This window comes from Octopus sinensis, unplaced genomic scaffold, assembly GCF_006345805.1.
Source record: "Octopus sinensis unplaced genomic scaffold, ASM634580v1 Contig19557, whole genome shotgun sequence".
Classification (NCBI taxonomy): domain Eukaryota; kingdom Metazoa; phylum Mollusca; class Cephalopoda; order Octopoda; family Octopodidae; genus Octopus; species Octopus sinensis.
Genome location: NW_021836403.1, coordinates 2,274 through 24,374, shown reverse-complemented (window position 1 = coordinate 24,374; position 22,101 = coordinate 2,274). Strand labels below are relative to the sequence as shown.

Here is a 22,101-nt window from a genome sequence, read left to right as displayed (position 1 = left end):
AACCCTCGTCGTCGTAACCGACGGAGTGCTTCCCACATTGTGATAGTGAGTTTGTATTTATATGCAGGTGTGTGTGTGTGTGTATTTACACGGTGCAGTGAATTACGCAAAAATGCAAATAACAATAACATCTCATTTTAACAGATATCTCTCTTTTACTCAGGGCTATGGTAGAGACACTTGCCCAATGCGCCCCATAGGGGGACTGAACCTGGAACAATGTGGTTGAGAAGCAAGCTTCTTACTACACAGCCACTCTTGCATATATACATATACTCTTTTCTTCTTTTACTTGTTTCAGTCATTTGACTGCGGCCATGCTGGAGTACCGCCTTTTTAGTCAAGCAAATCGACCCCGGGACTTATTCTTTTGTAAGCCCAGTACTTACAAAACGCAGACACACCAGCACCAGTTATCAAGCAATGGTGGGGGCCGAACATGGATATAGTAGAATCTCTATCCTATATCCTTCTGGCAATAAAGGGGGCAGATAAAATGCTGTTAAATATGTAATAAAAATAACTGGGTGACCTTGTATTTTGCTTTTAACCCTGAGAATCTTGTTGAGTTGAATTAAGAGATAAAACAGAACTAATTCTACCTTAATTGCCAAGATGAGATGCCCCCTCCCCCACCCCACCCATCACCTCCACCCCCACCCTGCATCGGATACCCCTACACAGTCCTCTGTCTGGTCAAGTAGTGATGGGGGATAAACACACACACACACACCACACACACACACACACACACACACGTTTATGTATACAGGGCGTGAGGGGTAAATTGTCATCATAATTCTCACCAGCCCTTGTGAGAAAATGTGTTTATTTATGAATATGCTGACAGATATACAATGGGAAGAAAAAAAGAAAAAAGAAAGGAGAAAGAAACAAAGAAAAATGCTTTGTAATGAAATTTCAATGAATTGATCACATCAAATTGAAAAGAAACCCCTTGCTCTGTATCTCGTCTATCTATTTATCCTTTCCCCATCCATTATTATTTTTTCTCCTCTATCTTGATTGTCCTGAAACCTCTGTCTAATTCTCCCCCTCTTTGCTTTTCTTTCTCTCTCTTCACCTTTTTATTAAAAAAAAGACAATATTCTCCTGTGCAAAACAAAGTAAATATATATATATGTATATATAATGATATTAGGGAGTATATCCAAACTTGCATATCCAAGTTATATACAATCTATCTATCTATATATATATATATATCTAATATATAATATATATATAATATATATATATTATATGTATTTGTGTATGTATGTTTGTCGCCCCCTCTATCGCTTGACAACTGATGTTGGTGTGTTTACATCAAATGACTGAAACAAGTAAAAGAATATATATACATATATATATATATACCAGAGTAAACACATAAATGTGAAACAAGGTGGAAAAAAGAGTACTCAAATACCAGGGATAGAGTAATGTCGTCGGACAGTTTTGTTAAAATAGCTATTTTAACAAAACTGTCTGACGAACGGGAACGTGAAACTCCGAGTAACAGGTTTTGTTGAATTTCTGCTGCTTTTAAATAAATACATATATATATACATATATATATACACACACACACAATGGGCTTCTTTCAGTTTCCGTTTGTCAAATCCATTCACAAGGCTTGGTCGACTCGAGGCAATAACAGAAGACACTTGGCAAGGTGCTACGCAGTGGGACTGAACCCGGAATTGTGCGGTCAGGAAGCAAGCTTCTTACCACACAGCCACCAACGAGGGGGACGCAGTTGAAGAGAGAGCGACCCTGAGACAGCTGGTAGCAGTTCAAAACAAGATCCCTGACCTTTTTTTTTTCAGCACTGAAAAAACCATATTGATTACAACTCCACTCTAAACTTAAACAAGGAAAATAAACTTAGTTTGACAGGATGATGCATGGACGAAGAATAACTTATGAACTTTAGAATAAATATTCTTGATGTCGTATGATGAACAGCAATCAACAGCAAAGACCGTGAGATTTTTGGGATGCAGAAAGGACCCAGTTTAACCCTTTAGCACTCAGAGTAATCAGTCAAATGTAATGCCCGTCTCATTCCTTGATTCTTTCACTTCATCATCATCATCATCATCGTTTAACGTCCGTTCTCCATGCTAGCATGGGTTGGACGGTTCGACCGGGGATTAAGGCGGCGAACTGGCAGAATCGTTAGGACGCCAGGTGAAACGCTTACCTGTATTTCATCTGCCGTTACGTTGTGAGTTCAAATTCCGCCGAGGTCGACTTTGCCTTTCATCCTTTCGGGGTCGATAAATTAAGTACCAGTTACGCACTGGGGTCAATATAATCAATCTTAATCCGTCTGTCTGTCCTTGTTTGTCTCCTCTGTGTTTAGCCCCTTGTGGGTAGTAAAGAAATAGGTTCGACCGGGGATCTGGGAAGCCAGGGGCTGCACCAGGCTCCAGTCTGATCTGGCAGTGTTTCTACAGCTGGATGCCCTTCCTAACACCAACCACTCCATTAGTGTAGGGGGTGCTTTTTACATGCCACCAGCACAGGTGCCAGACGGAGCTGGCAAACGGCCACGATTCGGATGGTGCTTTTTACGTGTCACTGGTACAGAAACCAGTCAAGGCGGCGCCAGCAACGGCCACGATCAGATGGTGCATTTTACGTGCCACTGGCACGAAAGCCAGTCGAGGCGGCACTGGCATCAGCCACGATTCGGATGGTGCTTTTTACATACCACCGGCACGGAAGCCAGTCAAGGCGGCACTGGCATCAGCCACGATTCGGATGGTGCTTTTTACATACCACCGGCACGAAGCCAGTCAAGGCGGCACTGGCATCAGCCACGATTCGGATGGTGCTTTTTACATACCACCAGCACGGAAGCCAGTCAAGGCGGCACTGGCATCAGCCACGATTCGGATGGTGCTTTTTACATACCACCGGCACGGAAGCCAGTGAAGGCGGCACTGGCATCAGCCACGATTCGGATGGTGCTTTTTACATACCACCGGCACGGAAGCCAGTGAAGGCGGCACTGGCATCTGCCACGATTCGGATGGTGTTTTTTACATACCACCGGCACGGAAGCCAGTGAAGGCGGCACTGGCATCTGCCACGATTCGGATGGTGCTTTTTACATACCACCGGCACGAAGCCAGTCAAGGCGGCACTGGCATCAGCCACGATTCGGATGGTGCTTTTTACATACCACCGGCACGGAAGCCAGTCAAGGCGGCACTGGCATCTTCCACGATTCGGATGGTGCTTTTTACATGCCACCGGCACGGAAGCCAGTGAAGGCGGCACTGGCATCTGCCACGATTCGGATGGTGCTTTTTACATACCACCGGCTCAGGGATCACAACTACAGTTTCCATTGATTTTGATGTCGGTGTACTTGACTCAATGGATCTCCTCAAGCAATGGACTTTGTTTCAAAATGACTTGTTTTGGTCATTTGACTGTGGCCAGACTGGAGCACTGCCTTGAAGGGTTTTTGTTTTTTTGTTTTTTTAAGTCGGAGAAATCAACCCCAAGACTTATTCTTTGTGAGCCTAGTACCTATTTTATTCTATCGGTCCCTTTTGTTAAAAGTAAACACACCAACACCGGTTATCGAGAGATTATGGTAGAAGAGAGGGAACAAATACGGGGACAAAGACAACGCACACATAGGTACATACACACACTCACACATACATATATATGTGTGTGTGTGTGTGTGAAGGCACATGGCTCAGTGGTTAGAGCGTCGGGCTTACAATTGCGAGGTTGTAAGTTCAAATCCCGGACCGGGCTGCATGTTGTGTTCTTGAGCAAGACACTTTATTTCACGTTGCTCCAGTTCACTCAGCTGGCAAAAATGAGTTGCAACGTGACCGAGCTGACCGAAGCCTTGTTAGTAGATTTGGTAAACGGAAACTGAAAGAAGCCCATCAGCTATGTATATATATATATATATATATATATATATGTATGTATATCTATGTGTGTGCGTTTGTCTTTGCAACCCACCCCCATCCCACCACCACCACCACCACGTGACAACTGGTGTTGGTGTGTTTGCATCCCTGTAATTTAGCAGTTCAGCAAAAAGAGACCGATAGAATAAGTACTAGGCTTAACAAAAAATAAGTACTGGGGGTCGATTCCTTCAACTAAAACAAATTCAACCTGGTGCCCCAGCATGGCCACACTCTAATGATTGAAACAAGTAAAAGAATGTATTTATATATTATCATCATCATCATCATCACCATTTAACATGCATTGTCCATGCTGGCATGGGTTGGACAGTTTGACTGGGTTGGCATGCTGGAAGGTTGCACCAGGCTCCAGTCTGATTTGGCATGGGTTTTCTACAACTGGATGCCCTCCCCAATGCCAACCACTCCAAGGGTGTAATGGGTGCTTTTACGTGCCAATTTGTGAGACACCGGTATCTGCCACGACTGTGATTTTGCTTGGCTTGAGGGGTCTTTTTCTCAAGCACGACATAATGCCAAAGGTCTTGGTCATTGCCTCTGTGAGGCCCAGCACTCGAAAGGAACTCCTCCACTTCACCTCCGTGAGGCCCAGCCACTCGAAAGGAACTCAGCCACTTTGCCTCGATGAGGCCCGATGTTCAAAGGTTGATTTTTTACGTGCCACCAGCACAGGTGCACTTGACTTGACAGGTCCTCTTATGAAGAGCACATCGCCAAAGGTCTCAGTCACTAGTCATTGCCTCTGTGAGGTTCAAAGTTTGAAGATTCTGCTTCACCACCTTGTCCCATATCTTCCTGGGTCTACCTCTACCACAGATTCCCTCCACAGTTAGAGATCAGTACTTCTTTACACAGCTGTCCTCGTCCATATGCTTCACATAACCATACCAGTGCGGTCATCTCTCTTGCACACCACATCTGATGCCTCTCATGCCCAACTTTTCTCTCAAGATACTTATACTCTGTCCTGTATGCACACTGACATTGCACATCCAGTGAAGCCTACTGGCCTCATTTCTTTCAAGCCTACGCATGTTTTCGACTGTCACAGCTCATGTTTCACTGCCACGTAGCATAGCTGTTCACACACAGACATCAAACAATCTGCCTTTCACTCTGAGAGAAAGGCCTTTTATTGCCAGCAAGGGTACGAACTCTCTGAACTTTGCCCAGCCTAATCTTATTCTCACAGCTACACTCTCAGAGCAACATTCGAAGATCATGTTTCACCACTTCCTCCCATGTCTTCCTGGGTCTACTTCTTCCACAGGTTCCCTCTACAGTTAGAGATCAGCACTTCTTTACACAGCTGTCCTCATCCATACACATAACATGACCATACAAACGCTGTCATCTCTCCCACCACATCAGGTCCCTCTTATGCCTAACTTTTCTCTCAAGATGCTTACATTCTGTCGAACATGCCCACTGACATTGCACATCCAGCGGAGTATACTGGCTTTATTTCTCTCAAACCTACACAAGTCCTCGGCTGTTATAGCCCATGTTTCACTGTCATGCAACATAGTTGTTTGCACACAGGTATCAAACAATTTGCCTATATTTATATTAATACACATTTGTGTGTGTGGATGTCTGTCACTACGTTCCGAGTTCAAATTCCGCCGAGGTCGACTTTGCCTTTCATCCTTTCGGGGTCGACAAATTAAGTACCAGTTACGCACTGGGATCGATGTAATCGACTTAATACCTATGTCTGTCCTTGTTTGTCTCCTCTGTGTTTAGCCCCTTGTGGGTAGTAAAGAAATAGGTATTTCCTCTGTCTTTACGTTCTGAGTTCAAATTCCGACGAGGTCGACTTTGCCTTTCATCCTTTTGGGGTGGATAAATCAAGTACCAGTTACGCACTGGGGTCGATGTAATCGACTTAATCCCTTACGTTCGGAGTTCAAATGCCGCCGAGGTCGACATATATATATACTTGTGAGTGGCTTTGGTAGATGGAAACTGAATAAAGCCCGTCGTATATACATGTATGTATATATATATATATATTATATATATATATATATATATATATATATATACACATTCCGCCGAGGTCGACTTTGCCTTTCATCCTTTCAGGGCCGATTAAATAAGTACCAGTAACGCACTGGAGTCGATATAATCGACTTAATCCCTTTGTCTGTCCTTGTTTGTCCACTCTGTGTTTAGCCCCTTGCTGGTAGTAAAGAAGTATATATAATGTGTGTGTGTGTAGAGTTCAGCCTTTAGGACATCTGTACCTGTCACAGTTGTAAAAGAGTGTCACTATGACACAAACCACTGACCTACATATTCACTCATCCATGAGAAAACTTATTCCATAGGGTGGAGCTAAAAAAAAGTCCTTTTTAAACAAATTTTTTTAAATACGTTTCTGAGAATATATTTTTTATTGTGTAATCCTTTAAAAACCACTGTGTCAAAATCTGAAGTCCTTAAATTCACGTCTTCAGGTTCCGCAACCCACTTGAAAATTTGAATTAACAAGTAAAAATCAATTTTGTAACACCTTTGCTGTTCCTCATTTTACTTTTTACACTCTTTGTTAAGGATTGATTTTCTTTTGCTAAATCCTTTCAAAGCAAAAGTGTTTAAAATCTCAAGGTCTAAAATTTATATTCTTTTACTTGTTTCAGTCATTTGACTGTGGCCATGCTGGAGCACCGCCTTTAGTCGAGCAAATCGACCCCGGGACTTATTCTTTGTAAGCCTAGTACTTATTCTATCAGTCTCTTTTGCCGAACCGCTAAGTTTACTCTTTTACTTGTTTCAGTCATTTGACTGCAGCCATGCTGGAGCACCGCCTTTAGTCGAGCAAATCGACCCCGGGACTTATTCTTTGTAAGCCTAGTACTTATTCTATCGGTCTCTTTTGCCGAACCGCTAAGTTTACTCTTTTACTTGTTTCAGTCATTTGACTGCGGCCATGCTGGAGCACCGCCTTTAGTCAAGCAAATCGACCCCGGGACTTATTCTTTGTAAGCCCAGTACTTATTCTATCAGTCTCTTTTGACGAACTGCTAAGTTTACTCTTTTACTTGTTTCAGTCATTTGACTGTGGCCATGCTGGAGCACCGCCTTTAGTCGAGCAAATCGACCCCGGGACTTATTCTTTGTAAGCCCAGTACTTATTCTATCGGTCTCTTTTGCCGAACCGCCAAGTAACGGGGACATAAACACACCGGCATCGGCCATCAAGCAATGCTAGGGGGACAAACACAGACACACACATACACATATACATATATATACATATATACGACGGGCTTCTTTCAGTTTCCACCTACCAAATCCACTCACAAGGCATTGGTCGGCCCGGGGCTATAGCAGAAGACACTTGCCCAAGATGCCACGCACTTAAGAGCGTTCGATTCTAAGCAGTGACCTGACGACGACGATGACGGCAGTGGTGGTGACTACCACCACCACGGGCATATGGTGTAGTGGTTAAGAGTGCGGGCTACTAACCCCAAGATTCCGAGTTCAATTCCAAGCAGTGACCTGAACAACAACAACAATAATAATAACAACAACATTGAAAATGACCTTAGGAATGAGAACCCAGGTTCAAAATTTCCCCAAGACATTTGATGAAGGGCTGGAGGGTATATCAGTCAAACATTTTGTTAACAACAAACAAGATGAGGACAAATATCTATCAAATGTAAATAATGTAAAATATCTGTTCTTGGTTACTGATTTTGAAAGTTGCATTTCTCGCTCCAGCCTAATGACCAGTCATGAAGAACTTTACCTTATTAGGAAACAGGTATTGCAGTATTCCCTGGCGGTCTTAATACAACGGCTGCTGGAGAGGACCGACCAGGTAAAGGACCTGGGTATCTTGGTGGATTCTTCCTTTTCGCCTTCAGCCCAGTGCGTCCATGCTGCCAACAAAGCACGCGGAGTTCTGTTTTCGATTCGACGGTCATTTGGAATGCTCACAGCAGCCATATTCTTACCGCTCTACGTTACGCTGGTGAGACCCATATTGGAGTACGGGATTCAAGCCTCTTCTCCTTATCTCCTCAAAGACATACATCATCTCGAAAGAGTCCAGAAGCTGGCTACCCGCATGGTTCTTGGTCTCAAGCATTTGTCTTATGAAGATGCTTGACCTTTATTCTCTAGAAAAACGACGATGCCGTAGTGATCTCATTCTTGCTCACAACATCATAAGCGGAAAGTGTAACCTCTCGAAAGAGCTGTTCTTCACTCCTGCTCCAGAGTGACGGCTGCAGGGTCACTCCGAAAAGCTCTATCTGCGACGATTTCATCTCAATCGAAAGAAGACGGGCTTTCTCTGTCCGGGTTGCGGATCCATGGAATAAGCTGCCGGACGAGATAGTGAAGATGCCGACGAACCACTCGGTTCAAAGTCTCTCTTGACCAGAAATGGCCTGAACTCTTTACATGAACACCCTCCCTGTACATAACTCCATGTCCCCCTACATAGCCTTGCTTTTTGCTTTTTGAGCCAAAAAATGAACTTAACTTAACTGGTACGAACCACTGACAAACATAGCTTTGAAGTGAACTACTTGACCACTGTGCCAAGTCCAGACACAAACATAAATTTATGTAAAAGTTGCATTTGTCTAGACAACAGATAGCAGGTTTATTTACTGGTAGAGCTGCACTAGAAAATATTTCAGGTGTTAATGTATGAAGGTGACACAAACATCAAGATATGGAGCATGCTTTGTGTAATATTTATTCTGACAGGACAAAAATAGTTTTAAAAATATCAGTGTCATTGAAATTTGAATGACATGCTTTGTGTAATATTTATTCTGACAGGACAAAAATAGTTTTAAAAACATCAGTGTCATTGAAATTTGAATGACATAGAATAGGGTATCTCTTTTATCTCTTTTACTTGTTTCAGTCATTTGACTGCGGCCATGCTGGAGCACCGCCTTTAATCGAGAAACTCGACCCCGGGACTTATTCTTTGTAAGCCCAGTACTTATTCTATCGGTCTCTTTTTGCCGAACCGCTAGGTGACGGGGACATAAACACACCAGCATCGGTTGTCAAGCAATGCTAGGGGGACAAACACAGACACACAAACATATACACACACATACATATATAAATATATACATATATATGATGGGCTTCTTTCAGTTTCTGTCTACCAAATCCACTCTCAAGTCATTGGTCGGCCCTAGGCTACAGTAGAAAACACTTGCCCAAGGTGCCACGCAGTAGGACTGAACCCGGAACCATGTGGTTGGTAAACAAACTACTTACTACACGGCCACTCCTGCACCTATGTATGCAAATATATATATATATATATATATATATGTATACACAGACATGCAGAAAGTAAATAGACACCTTTAATTTTTTAAATTTCTGATCTAAGTGTCTTAATATGTTTTCAGTAGTGTAGAATTTACAATGTAATTATTCTTTTTCATTCCAGGTGCCATTATATTAAACATTTGCGAAGAGTAACCAAGCCATGCACAAAAAATTCAGCAGAACTGTTAGATTTTCAAAGAGGTTGTTGGGCAATCTGAGACTGGTCTTAGCCAGCAAAAAATTGCCACAAATCTTCAAATTCATCTTGCTACTGTTAATAGAATTATAGTGCAATTATAAGGTGGCGAGCTGGCAGAATCATTAGCACGCCGGGCAAAATGCTTAGCGATATTTCGTCTGCTGTTACGTTCTGAGTTCAAATTCCGCTGAGGTCGACTTTGCCTTTCATCCTTTCGGGGTCGATAAATTAAGTACCAGCACTGGGGTCGATGTAATCGGCTTAATCCCTTTGTCTGTCCTTGTTTGTCTCCTTTGTGTTTAGCCCCTTGTGGATAGTAAAGAAATAGGTATTTCGTCTGCCGTTACGTTCTGAGTTCAAATTCCGCCGATGTCGACTTTGCCTTTCATCCTTTCGGGGTCAATGTAAACAACTTAATCCCTTTGTCTGTCTTTGTTTGTCTTCTCAGTGTTTAGCCCCTTGTGGGTAGTAAAGAAATGGGTATTTCATCTGCCGTTATGTTCTGAGTTCAAATTCCGCCGATGTCGACTTTGCCTTTCATCCTTTCGGGGTCGATTAAATAAGTACCAGTTACGCACTGGGGTCGATGTAAATGACTTAATCCATTTGTCTGTCTTTGTTTGTCCCCTCTGTGTTTAGCCCCTTGTGGGTAGTAAAGAAATGGGTATTTCGTCTGTCGTTACGTTCTGAGTTCAAATTCCGCCAAGGTCGACTTTGCCTTTCATCCTTTCGGGGTCAATGTAAACAACTTAATCCCTTTGTCTGTCTTCGTTTGTCCCCTTTGTGTTTAGCCCCTTGTGGGCAACAAAGAAATACGAATGACAGTGCAATTCAAAAGCCAAGGAAAAGAATCAACAGATTCTCAAACACACACACACACACACACACACACACGTTCAAACAGGCAAGTATGTATAAGATTTTATCTCCTTAAATAATATCTATCTTATCACCACATGGTCACATTATTTAAGATAAATCTTGCTTGATTATACTTTACAAGTGCTCTTTATAGTTTCTTGTGACCTTTGTTATCAACTCTGTGGTCACAAGTCAGGGCTGCGGTGAAGACATAATCATCATCAGCAGCAGCATTATCAAATTCCTTATCACCATTATCATTTCTGCATACTGTATACCCAGGGCTAAACAATATACAGCCACTTGTATCAACTACAATACTATACATTAGATAATGTACTCCTAGATACACTCTTTGCTCTTTGTCTCTTTTACTTGTTTCAGGCATTTGACTGTGGCCATGCTGGAGCACCGCCTTTAGTCGAGCAAATCGACCCCGGGACTTATTCTTTGTAAGCCTAGTACTTATTCTATCGGTCTCTTTTGCCGAACCGCTAAGTGACGGGGACATAAACACACCAGCATCGGTTGTCAAGCAATGCTAGGGGGACAAACACATACACACAAACACACACACACACATACATATATATATGCATACATACGACAGGCTTCTTTCAGTTTCCGTCTACCAAATCCACTCACAAGGCACTGGTCGGCCCGGGGCTATAGCAGAAGACACTTGCCCAAGATGCCACGCAGTGGGACTGAACCCGGAACCATGTGGTTGGTTAGCAAGCTACTTACCACATAGCCACTCCTGTGCCTTCAGACACTATGTCTGGAAACCTAAAACTTTGTGCTACTAATAATTATTTACTATAATGAACATTAGATAATGTAGTCCTAGATACACTGTGCATGAGTAAAAGATGGGAGGGTCATAGCTGGAACATCTTTGATCATAGGTCTGCCTGGATCAAGACTGACCTAGGGTTAAAAAATAAAAAGAACATGGCTGTGTGGTAAGTAGCTTGCTAACCAACCACATGGTTCTGGGTTCAGTCCCACTGCGTGGCATCTTGGGTAAGTGTCTTCTGCTATAGCCCCGGGCCGACCAATGCCTTGTGAGTGGATTTGGTAGACGGAAACTGAAAGAAGCCTGTCGTATATATGTGTTGTGTGTGTGTGTGTGTGTGTTTGTGTGTATGTGTTTGTCTCCCTAGCATTGCTTGACAACCGATGCTGGTGTGTTTATGTCCCCATCACTTAGCGGTCCGGCAAAAGAGACCAATAGAATAAGTACTGGGCTTACAAAGAATAAGTCCCGGGGTCGATTTGCTCGACTAAAGGTGGTGCTCCAGCATGGCCGCAGTCAAATAACTGAAACAAGTAAAAGAGTAAAAGAGAGTAAAGAGAGCCTCTAATACTAACTACAATACATTAGATAATGTAGTCCTAGATACACTATGCCTGAACAAAAGATGGGATGGTCACAGATGGAACGTCTTTGATCATAGGTCTGTCTGGATCAGGACTGACCTGGGGCTAAACAACAACTATAGCCACTAATACTAACTACTATACTATACATTAGTAAATGTAGTCCCAGATACACTAGGTCTGGAAAAAAAGGTGTGATGGTCATGAATGGATCAGCTGTTACCTGTGGCCAAACAAAGTCGACACCATTACATCATCTCACCATCGAGGGACACACAGACAGACACAGATTACAAGCTGGTACAAAGATGCATATCAATGTTAACGATGGTGACTCGTTATCATTTCATCTTACTTTAATTAACTCGTTAAGATTGTCATCATCGTATTTTCCACTGTAAAGACAGTAGTTTGATATAGGTAGTGGTGGTGGTCGTCGGGGTGGTGTTGGTGGTGATAGTAAAGGTTGTGGTGGTGGTGGTGTCGATGCTGATGGTTCTGGTGGAAGTATCGGTGGTTGTGCTAGTGATAATGGTGGCAGTGGGGTTGTGGTAGTGGTGGTTGTACTGATAGTGGTGGTTGTCTTCATGATGGTGGTGGTGGTGTTGTTTATGATGGGGGGGGGTAGCAGTTATAGTTGTGGTGGTGTTGATATTTGTTTAGGTGGTGGCAGTGGTGTTATTGTTGATCATAGTACAGGTTTGTGATGGTATTGGTGGTAGTGGTAGAAGCAATATTATTGTTGGTGGTGAAGGTGTTAGTGGGAGTGGTGGTGATGATAGTATAACTGGAGCAACATGGAATAAAGTGTCTTGCTCAAGAACACAACATGCAGCCCCGGTATGGGAGTTGAACTCACTACCTCATGATTGTGAGCCTGACGCTCTAACCACTGAGTCACGCAGATAAATTTTAACAACAAAATTTTATAGGTACCCCCATGGGCCATATAGACCCTGGTTGAGAATCCCTGTTCCAAACAAATGTCGCTGTTGTGTGTGTGTGTGCATAGGCGCAGGAGTGGCTGTGTGGTAAGTAGCTTGCTAACCAACCACATGGTTTCGGGTTCAGTCCCACTGCGTGGCATCTTGGGCAAGTGTCTTCTGCTATAGCCCCGGGCCGACCAATGCCTTGTGAGTGGATTTGGTAGACGGAAACTGAAAGAAGCCTATCGTATATATGTATGTGTGTGTGTGTGTGTGTGTGTTTGTCCCCCTAGCATTGCTTGACAACCGATGCTGGTGTGTTTACGTCCACGTCACTTAGCGATTCGGCAAAAGAGACCGATAGAATAAGTACTGGGCTTACAAAGAATAAGTCCCGGGGTCGATTGCTCGACTAAAGGCGGTGCTCCAGCATGGCTGCAGTCAAATGACTGAAACAAGTAAAAGAGTATGTGTGCGCGTGTGTGTGTGTGTGTGTGTGTGTGTGTGTGTTTATGTATCTGGATTAATAAGAGCCAATATATATGTATCGGATGATTGCCTAAAATACATCTTGTAACATTTTCTTGTTCTCAGTTTATAGTTTGGTGATAAGACAAGATTTTCATTCTTATCGCTTTTTAACGAAAGCTGATAATAAGTTTCAATCGATTGTTTTTGCTGATATTACCCATGATGCCAAAGAGTATACTTTAAATGTTCTCTGTCACATGATAGCAAACACCCAAGTATGAAAATATTTGTTAATTTAGCCTTTTAACTTTCAGATTACTCTGTCAAATGTAATCCTTATTAATCTACTAGCAGTATCGCCCGGCGTTTCTTGGGTTTGTTTCAACCCTTTAGAATTTGAAATTTTGAAAAGTAAAAATTTTGCATTATGTAGCTTGTTATTCTCTTTAAGTGAACATTTTTCTGGTTGAAATACACCGAAAAATGGCGACACAGCAGTCAAAAAATCGTAAAAAATAGGGATTTTCATAGAAAAAAAAGCACCTTTTTAATGTAAATAATTTTTGGTGTTAACATAGTCCGATTTGAATTTTTTCTTCTACGGAAGGAAGAACAAGCCTTCTTCTATCATACTCTCAATTTTGGTCAACTTGCGCCGCAAGGTCTCGGAGCAGATAGTGTTGGTTGAAGGCTACCAAACCTGTCACACACAGACAACTTCAGCTTTAAATATATACTAGCAGTATCGCCCAGCGTTGCTCAGGTTTGTTTCGACCCTTTAGAATTGGAATTTTTGAATAGTAAAAATGTTGCATTATGTAGCTTGTTATTCTCTTTAAGTGAACATTTTTCTGGTTGAAATACACCGAAAAATGGCGACACAGCAGTCAAAAGATCGTAAAAAATCGGGATTTTCATAGAAAAAAAGCACCTTTTTAATGTAAATAATTTTTGGTGTTAACATGGTCCGATTTGAATTTTTTCTTCTACTAAAGGAAGAGCAAGCCTTCTTCTATCATACTCTCAAATTTGGTCAACTTGCACCGCAGGGTCTCGGAGGAGATAGTGTTAGTTGAAGGCTACCAAACCTGTTACACATAGTCAACTTCAGCTTTATATATAGAGAAATTTTGAATTAATCATGAATTGCCTTGTAGTGTCAAGATTTCGATGATGTGATTGTTTATTCTTAGAAAGACATTGCAGAGTAGGTGTGAGAAGCTGGATCTAGCCACTTTGAACAAAAAACAAATAGAATATTTGAGCTGGAAATGGCTAGTTTCACCCTTTAGCATTCAGATTACTCGGTCAAATGTTATGCTTTTTTATTTATTTCAGATTAATCATGGATTATCTCATAGCTTTGAAATTTTTATGATATAATTGCTTCTTTTTAGAATGACATTGTAGGACAAGTGTAAGAGGCTGGATTTGGTTGGTTTTAACATAAAACACAGGTAGAATATTTGGGTGAGATGTGGCTAGTTGAAATAAATTAAGTTAAGTTAATTTTTTGGCTCAAAAAGCAAAAAGCAAGGCCACGAAGGGGACATGGAGTTATGTACAGGGAGGGTGGTCATACAAAGAGTTCAGGCCATTTCTGGTCAAGAGAGGCTTTGAACCGAGCAGCCGTCGGCATCTTCATTATCTCGTCCGGCAGCTTATTCCACGGATCCGCAACCCGGACGGAGAAAGCCCCTCTCCTTCGATTGAGATGAAATCGTCTCAGATAGAGCTTTTCAGAGCGACCCCGCAGCCGACGCTCTGGAGCAGGAGTGAAGAACAGCTCATTTGAGAGGTTACACTTTCCGCTTATGATGTTGTGAGCGAGAATGAGATCACCACGGCGTCTGCGTTTTTCTAGAGAAATGCTAAAGGGTTAATAATCGCAGATGTCAATGGAATTATAATATTAGGTTGTCCGAAAAGTTCTGAGTGTTTTTAAGCTAAATCTTTTAACACTTCATTGAACACACCTGAAACGTAGCACAGTTAAAACACTGGCATTTTTTCTCTTTCCTAATTTTATGAATTCCTGTGTAGAACAGAAATTAGCAAAGACTTTTTGAAAATTCCAAAAGATAAATAAACAGTTATGTGGGATTACTCTTTACTCTTTTACTTGTTTCAGTCATTTGACTGCGGCCATGCTGGAGCACTGCCTTTAGTCAAGCAAATCGACCCCGGGTCTTATTCTTTTGTAAGCCCAGTACTTATTCTATTGGTCTCTTTTTGCCAAACTGCTAAATGACAGGGAAATAAACACACCAGCATCGGTTGTCAAGCAACGCTAGGGGGACAAACACAGACACACAAACACGCACACACACATATATATATATATACATATATACGACAGGCTTCTTTCAGTTTCTGTCTACCAAATCCACTCACAAGGCATTGGTCGGCCCGAGGCTATAGTAGAAGACACTTGCCCAAGATGCCACGCAGTGGGACTGAACCCGGAACCGTGTGGTTGGTAGGCAAGCTACTTACCACACAGCCACTCCTGCGCCTATATATACACCAGAGAACCTAGGGAAAACCAGCCCTTAAACCAGAATTCTGCCCTTAATCCTCCACACCGCACCCCCCACCCCACCCCCACCACCATTCCATCACAGGACATTAAGATCAATTTCATACTTGTTCCCATGGAAACACAGGACCCACCCCGCCATCATCATCACCACCACCACCACCACCACCCCACTGCCAATCCCTATACAACAAATACAGCGGGTGAAAGTGATTGGTCTCAATTAATTACTCAGGGATAATTAACAGAGGACAGGTGTGGATAGGGGGAGAGAAGTGGGGGGGAACTAGCTAATTGCTATGTAAATTGTCTGAGTACTGACACAGATACCTGCCCTCGTCCTAATGGGGCCACCTGTTCTCCAATTAACAGGTTCAAAGGACCCAGCTTGGGACCTTTGAACATTCTCACATTCTTCTAATCCAGACAGACCTATGATCAAAGATGTTCCACCTATGACCATCCCACCTTTTATTCAGGCATAGTGTATCTAGGACTACATTATCGAATGTATAGTAGCTAGTATTAGTGGCTATAGTTGCTGTTTAGCCCAAGGCCAGTCCTGACCCTAATAGACCTATGATCAAAGATGCTCCTGCTATGACCATGCCATATTCAGGCATAGTGTATCTAGGACTACATTATCTAATGTATAGCATAGTAGTTAGGGTTAGAGGCTATAGTTGTTGTTTAACCCTAGGTCAGGCCTGATCCAGGCAGACCTATGATCAAAGATGTTCCAGCTGTGACCATCCCATCTTTTATTCAGGCATAGTGTATCTAGGACTACATTATCTAATGTATAGCATAGTAGTTAGTGTTAGAGGCTATAGTTGTTGTTTAACCCTAGGTCAGGCCTGATCCAGGCAGACCTATGATCAAAGATGTTCCAGCTGTGACCATCCCATCTTATATTCAGGCATAGTGTATCTAGGACTACATTATCTAATGTATAGTATAGTAGTTAGTATTAGTGGCTATAGTTATTGTTGTTGTTTGACCCCTGGTCAGGCCTGATCCAGGCAAGACCTATGTTCAAAGATGTTCCAGCTGTGACCATCCCATATTTTATTCAGGCACAGTGTATCTAGGACTACATTATCTAAAGTATAGTATAGTAGCTAGTATTAGTGGCTACAGTTGTTGTTCAGCCCCAGGTCAATCCTGGGGTTAAACAACAGACAAATCTATAATCAAAGATGTTCCACTTCTGACCATCTCATCTTTCAGACATAATTTTTCTATTATTTAGCTGGAAAGTTAAACCTGCAATGGGCTCGCATCCCATTCAGTGCAGAGAGTTGTATCAGATGAAACCAGGGCAAAGCGACTGAAACAGATGCCTGAATATGCACGGAGACGTAGACACGATTCTGTTTCCACTACACATGACCAACTGGTTAGGGTATCTCGAGAGGAGAATATTCTCTCTTTTACTTGTTTCAGTCATTTGACTGTGGCCATGCTGGAGCACCACCTTTAGTTGAGCAAATTGACCCCAGGACTTATTCTTTGGAAGCCTAGTACATATTCTTGCCGAACCGCTAAGTTACAGGGACGTAAACACACCAGCATCGGTTGTCAAGCGATGTTGGGGGGACAAACGCAAACATACAAACACACACACATATATATATATATACAGATATACTACGGGCTTCTTTCAGTTTCCATCTACCAAATCCACTCACAAGGCTTTGGTCGGCCCGAGGCTAAAGTAGAAGACACTTGCCCAAGGTGCCATGCAGTGGGACTGAACCCGGGACCATGTTGTTGGTAAGCAAGCTACTTACCACACAGCCACTCCTACGCCTACTTCAAAATAACGGTGTCAGATCACAAATTGTTGATGCAACACTAAAGAGACCCTTTCTTTGCGATCATGTGGAAGTGGTGGAATTGACAACCAATCTAAGACTTCCTACAGAAGGTCATTCTGATGAAAGAGAGTTGGCTAATTACCGATTTGATGAAGGAAATAGTAACATTTCTGTTGAACAAAGCCCAGGTGAGTTCAAAATCAAACTACCCAATGACCCTTGCCTCGAAAATGGTACTCTTTCAGATCTATGTGATTTTGTATCTGCTGACCTTAAAAATAACTTCACAAACCTTGTGTGGCTTGCAAATACAACTATCGTTACTCCAACATATGAAGCAGCACAATTTGTGAATGATTTTCTGTTGACCAGGATCCCTGATGAGCTAAAAATATACAGAAGCTCAAACACAGTTGATAATGAAACTCTGTACCCAATTGAGTTCATCGACAAACTTACACCATCAGGGTTTCCATGGACGTATCCTCAAACCGAAGGAAAAAATGATGCATAATGCTTCTGAGAAATTTAGATGCTACACAGGGACATTGCAATGGCACACACTACATCATTGTCAGTTTACATGGTCATGATACTGAAGATGAGATTGCTTCTGGTCCTTATGCAGGATCAACTCTGCTAATCCCAAGAATACCACATGTATCTCAAGAAATGGAATTTCCATTTACATTTAAGATCAAAACTAAAAAGTAAATAATTAAGTTCTGAAACATAGGCGCAGGAGTGGCTGTGTGGTAAGTACCTTACTAACCAACTACATGGTTCCGGGTTCAGTCCCACTGCTTGGCATCTTGGGCAAGTGTCTTCTGCTATAGCCTCGGGCCGACCAAAGCCTTGTGAGTGGATTTGGTAGACGGAAACCGAAAGAAGCCCATCGTATATATGTATATATATATATATGTATATATATGTATGTGTGTGTATATGTTTGTGTGTCTGTGTTTGTCCTCCTAGCATTGCTTGACAACCGATGCTGGTGTGTTTATGTCCCCGTAACTTAGCGGTTAGGCAAAAAGACACCGATAGAATAAGTACTAGGCTTACAAAGAATAAGTCTCGGGGTCGATTTGCTCGACTAAAGGCGGTGCTCCAGCATGTCCGCAGTCAAATGACCGAAACAAGTAAAAGAGTAAAAAAGTATACCGTAAATATTCATGTAATTTGTGCAACTGTGTAATTTACGCAGGTGATTTTCAAAATAAAATTTGTTAAAAAAAAAGCTTCTATTCATGTGAAATTCACACCCAAAAATTTTCAGAATTGCCAATATGACCAGGGAAAAAAAGATTTTCAATTTAGTTGTATTTAGTATAATTTCACTTACTTATAATTAGATTTTATTAAATTCTTTTCTTTTCTTTTCTTTCTTTTACTTGTTTCAGTCATTTGACTGCGGCCATGCTGGAGCACCACCTTTAGTCGAGCAACTCGACCCCGGGACTTTTCTTTGTAAGCCCAGTACTTATTCTATCGGTCTCTTTTGCCGAACCGCTAAGTGACGGGGACATAAACACACCAGCATCGGTTGTCAAGCAATGCTAGAGGAACAAACACAGACACACAAACACATACATATATATATATATATATATATACATATATATACGATGCGCTTCTTTTCAGTTTCCGTCTACCAAATCCACTCATAAGGCATTGGTCGGCCCGAGGCTATAGTAGAAGACACTTGCCCAAGGTGCCACGCAGTGGGACTGAACCCGGATCCATGTGGTTGGTAAACAAGCTATTTACCACACGGCCACTCCTATAATTTCTGTTTAACAGGTAACAATTTCCTGTCAAACCAACTTTTGCCTTGACTTGCAACAAGACACCGGGACAGACTTTTGAACAAATTGGAATATATCTTCCGACCCAAATCTTCTCACATGGTCAGTAGTATGTTGCATTATTTAGAGTTCGAAGGAATACTAATGTAAAAATATTGGCTGAGAGAAATGCAAACAGTTTGATTACTGACAATTGTGTGTACAAGGAGATACTTACTTTAAAGCAAAACATGCTTTTTAGCAAGTTTCAGGAAACAGAATTAACACCTCTAACGTCGCAATACGAGTGGCCCCGATCGCTCCCTTCGATCATTGCCTCGTTGTGAACGGAGACCGACGGATGACGCGCGGACGAGGCCATTTTCCATCATTCCATGCTTTTCGTATGCAAGACGGCGGGGCTCGCTCTGAGCACTCTAATTTTTTCACAGTGAACGTACCGGCCGCCTCGGACACTCGGCAAAGAGCACCCTCGGAGGAACCGTGCGGGCCGAAACGACCGGGAGGTGGACACGCTACTACCGCTAGAACGCGAACGGCGACGACGCCCAATAGCGCACCCGCCTCGTGGCTCCCGCGCGCGTGCCTGACCGACCCGCGCCGTTGAAGGCGCAGGCGTGAGACCGGACGCGACGCGGGTGAAGACGAGCGCGGGGTGGGGTGCCGAGTCGCGGCGGCGACGCGAGCAGAGCTCCGCGGCCCGACCGCGCACGCACCGGCGAATAACGGATTTGTGAGGGATTAAACTGTTTTGGCATATTTCAACACATGACAAATGAATGATAGAGTTATAATAGATCGTTTTGAATCTGGGTAGATATGAAAAAAGTAAGGGAACATCATTCCCATATGTTGTCACAACACCAGACTTTGTGTGTGTCTGTGTGTCTGTGTGTATAAAAACCCGCCCATCCATCCATCCTGGCAGAATCGTTAGTGCGCCGGGCAAAATGCGTAGCCGTATTTCGTCTGCCGTTACATTCTGGGTTCAAATTCCGCCGAGGTCCACTTTGCCTTTCATCCTTTCGGGGTCGATAAATTAAGTACCAGTTACACACTGGGGTCGATGTAATCGACTTAATCCCTTTGTCTGTCCTTATTTGTCCCCTCTGCGTTTAGCCCCTTGTGGGTAGTAAAGAAATATATACCTATGTAAGTTCTACCAAACGTCAATGAAAACTGCCCGGAGGGCGGTCTTTCTCCTAGTATATATATATGTGTGTGTGTACATAAAAATATAAAAACATACATATTTATATATGTAGGTATATATATATATATATATATATCATCATCATCATCATCATCGTTTAACGTCTGTTTTCCATGCTAGCATGGGTTGGACGGTTCAACTGGGGTCTGTGAAGCCAGAAGGCTGCACCAGGCTCCAGTCTGATCTAGCAATGTTTCTACGGCTGGATGCCCTTCCTAACGCCAACCACTCCACGAGTGTAGTGGGTGCTTTTTATGTGCCAGACGGAGCTGGCAAACGGCCACGAATGGATGTGTATATATATATGTGTGTGTGTGTGTGTGTGTGCGCGTACATAAAAATATAAAATCATACATATTTATATATGTAGGTATATATATATATATATACAGGTGCAGGCATATGTTCATGATAAGAAGCTTGCTTCCCAACTACACGCCTCCAGGCTCAGTCCCACTGTATGGCAACTTAAGAGTATCTCAGGCCGACCAAAGACTTGTGAGTGGATATGGTAGACGGAAACTGAAAGAAGCCCATCATACATACATATATATATAGATATATACAGACATATATATACACACACATATATATACACACACATTTATATATACATCTATATACACACACACACATATATATACACATACACACACACATATATATGCATGTATGTATGTATTCGTGTGTGTGTGTGTGTGTGTCCGCCATCCTTTGGGTGCATTTTATGTGCCACCAGCACAAGGCTATGGTAGAAGTCACTTGCCAAAAGTTGCCACACAGTGGGACTGAACCTGGAAACATATATATATTACTCTTTTACTTGTTTTAGTCATTTGACTGCGGCCATGCTGGAGCACCGCCTTTAATCAAGCAACTCGACCCCGGGACTTATTCTTTTGTAAGCCCAGTACTTATTCTATCGGTCTCTTTTGCCGAACCGCTAAGTAACGGGGACATAAACACACCAGCATCGGTTGTCAAGCAATGCTAGGGGGACAAACACAGACACACAAACATACACGCACATACATATATACGACGGGCTTCTTTCAGTTTCCGTCTACCAAATCCACTCATAAGGCTTTGGTCGGCCTGAGGCTATAGCAGAAGACACTTGCCCAAGATGCCATGCAGTGGGACTGAACCCGGAACCATGTGGTTGGTTAGCAAGCTATTTACCACACAGCCACTCCTTCATACATATATATATATATATAGATATATATATAAAGGGTGGCCCAAAAGTAGGTTTACAGCTATTTAAGTATCTCTTTCGCATTCAAGTATTAACAGTGTAGATCTTAATTATAAAATAATATGAAACCATTATTCTATGGTAATTTAGTTAATCATTAAAACAGAAATTTAAATGTAATAAAACGTTTGAAAAGAAACTGAAAGTGCCTACGTGATAACCGTAAACCTACTTTTGGGGCCACCCTGTATACATAGGTACCTAAGAGGTAGGTGAATAGCATTTGCCAGTCTATAATTTACAGGATTGTTGTGATGATGATGGGAATGATGTGGTGTGAAAGAAAGAAAGTTGTAAATATAGTCGAGCTAACGGTTCCTCATGAAG

The 22,101-nt window shown here is 42.4% G+C and overlaps 1 long non-coding RNA gene across 1 annotated transcript; it reads right to left on the bottom strand.

Annotated features, from left to right (window-relative positions):
* Positions 1–19,567: 19,567 nt before the first annotated feature.
* Positions 19,568–21,821, bottom strand: LOC118762031. The gene is made up of 3 exons (XR_004997817.1): positions 21,811–21,821; positions 20,974–20,983; positions 19,568–19,708 (listed from the first exon to the last, which is right to left on the bottom strand). It is a non-coding gene; the product is annotated as an uncharacterized LOC118762031 (long non-coding RNA).
* Positions 21,822–22,101: the final 280 nt, after the last annotated feature.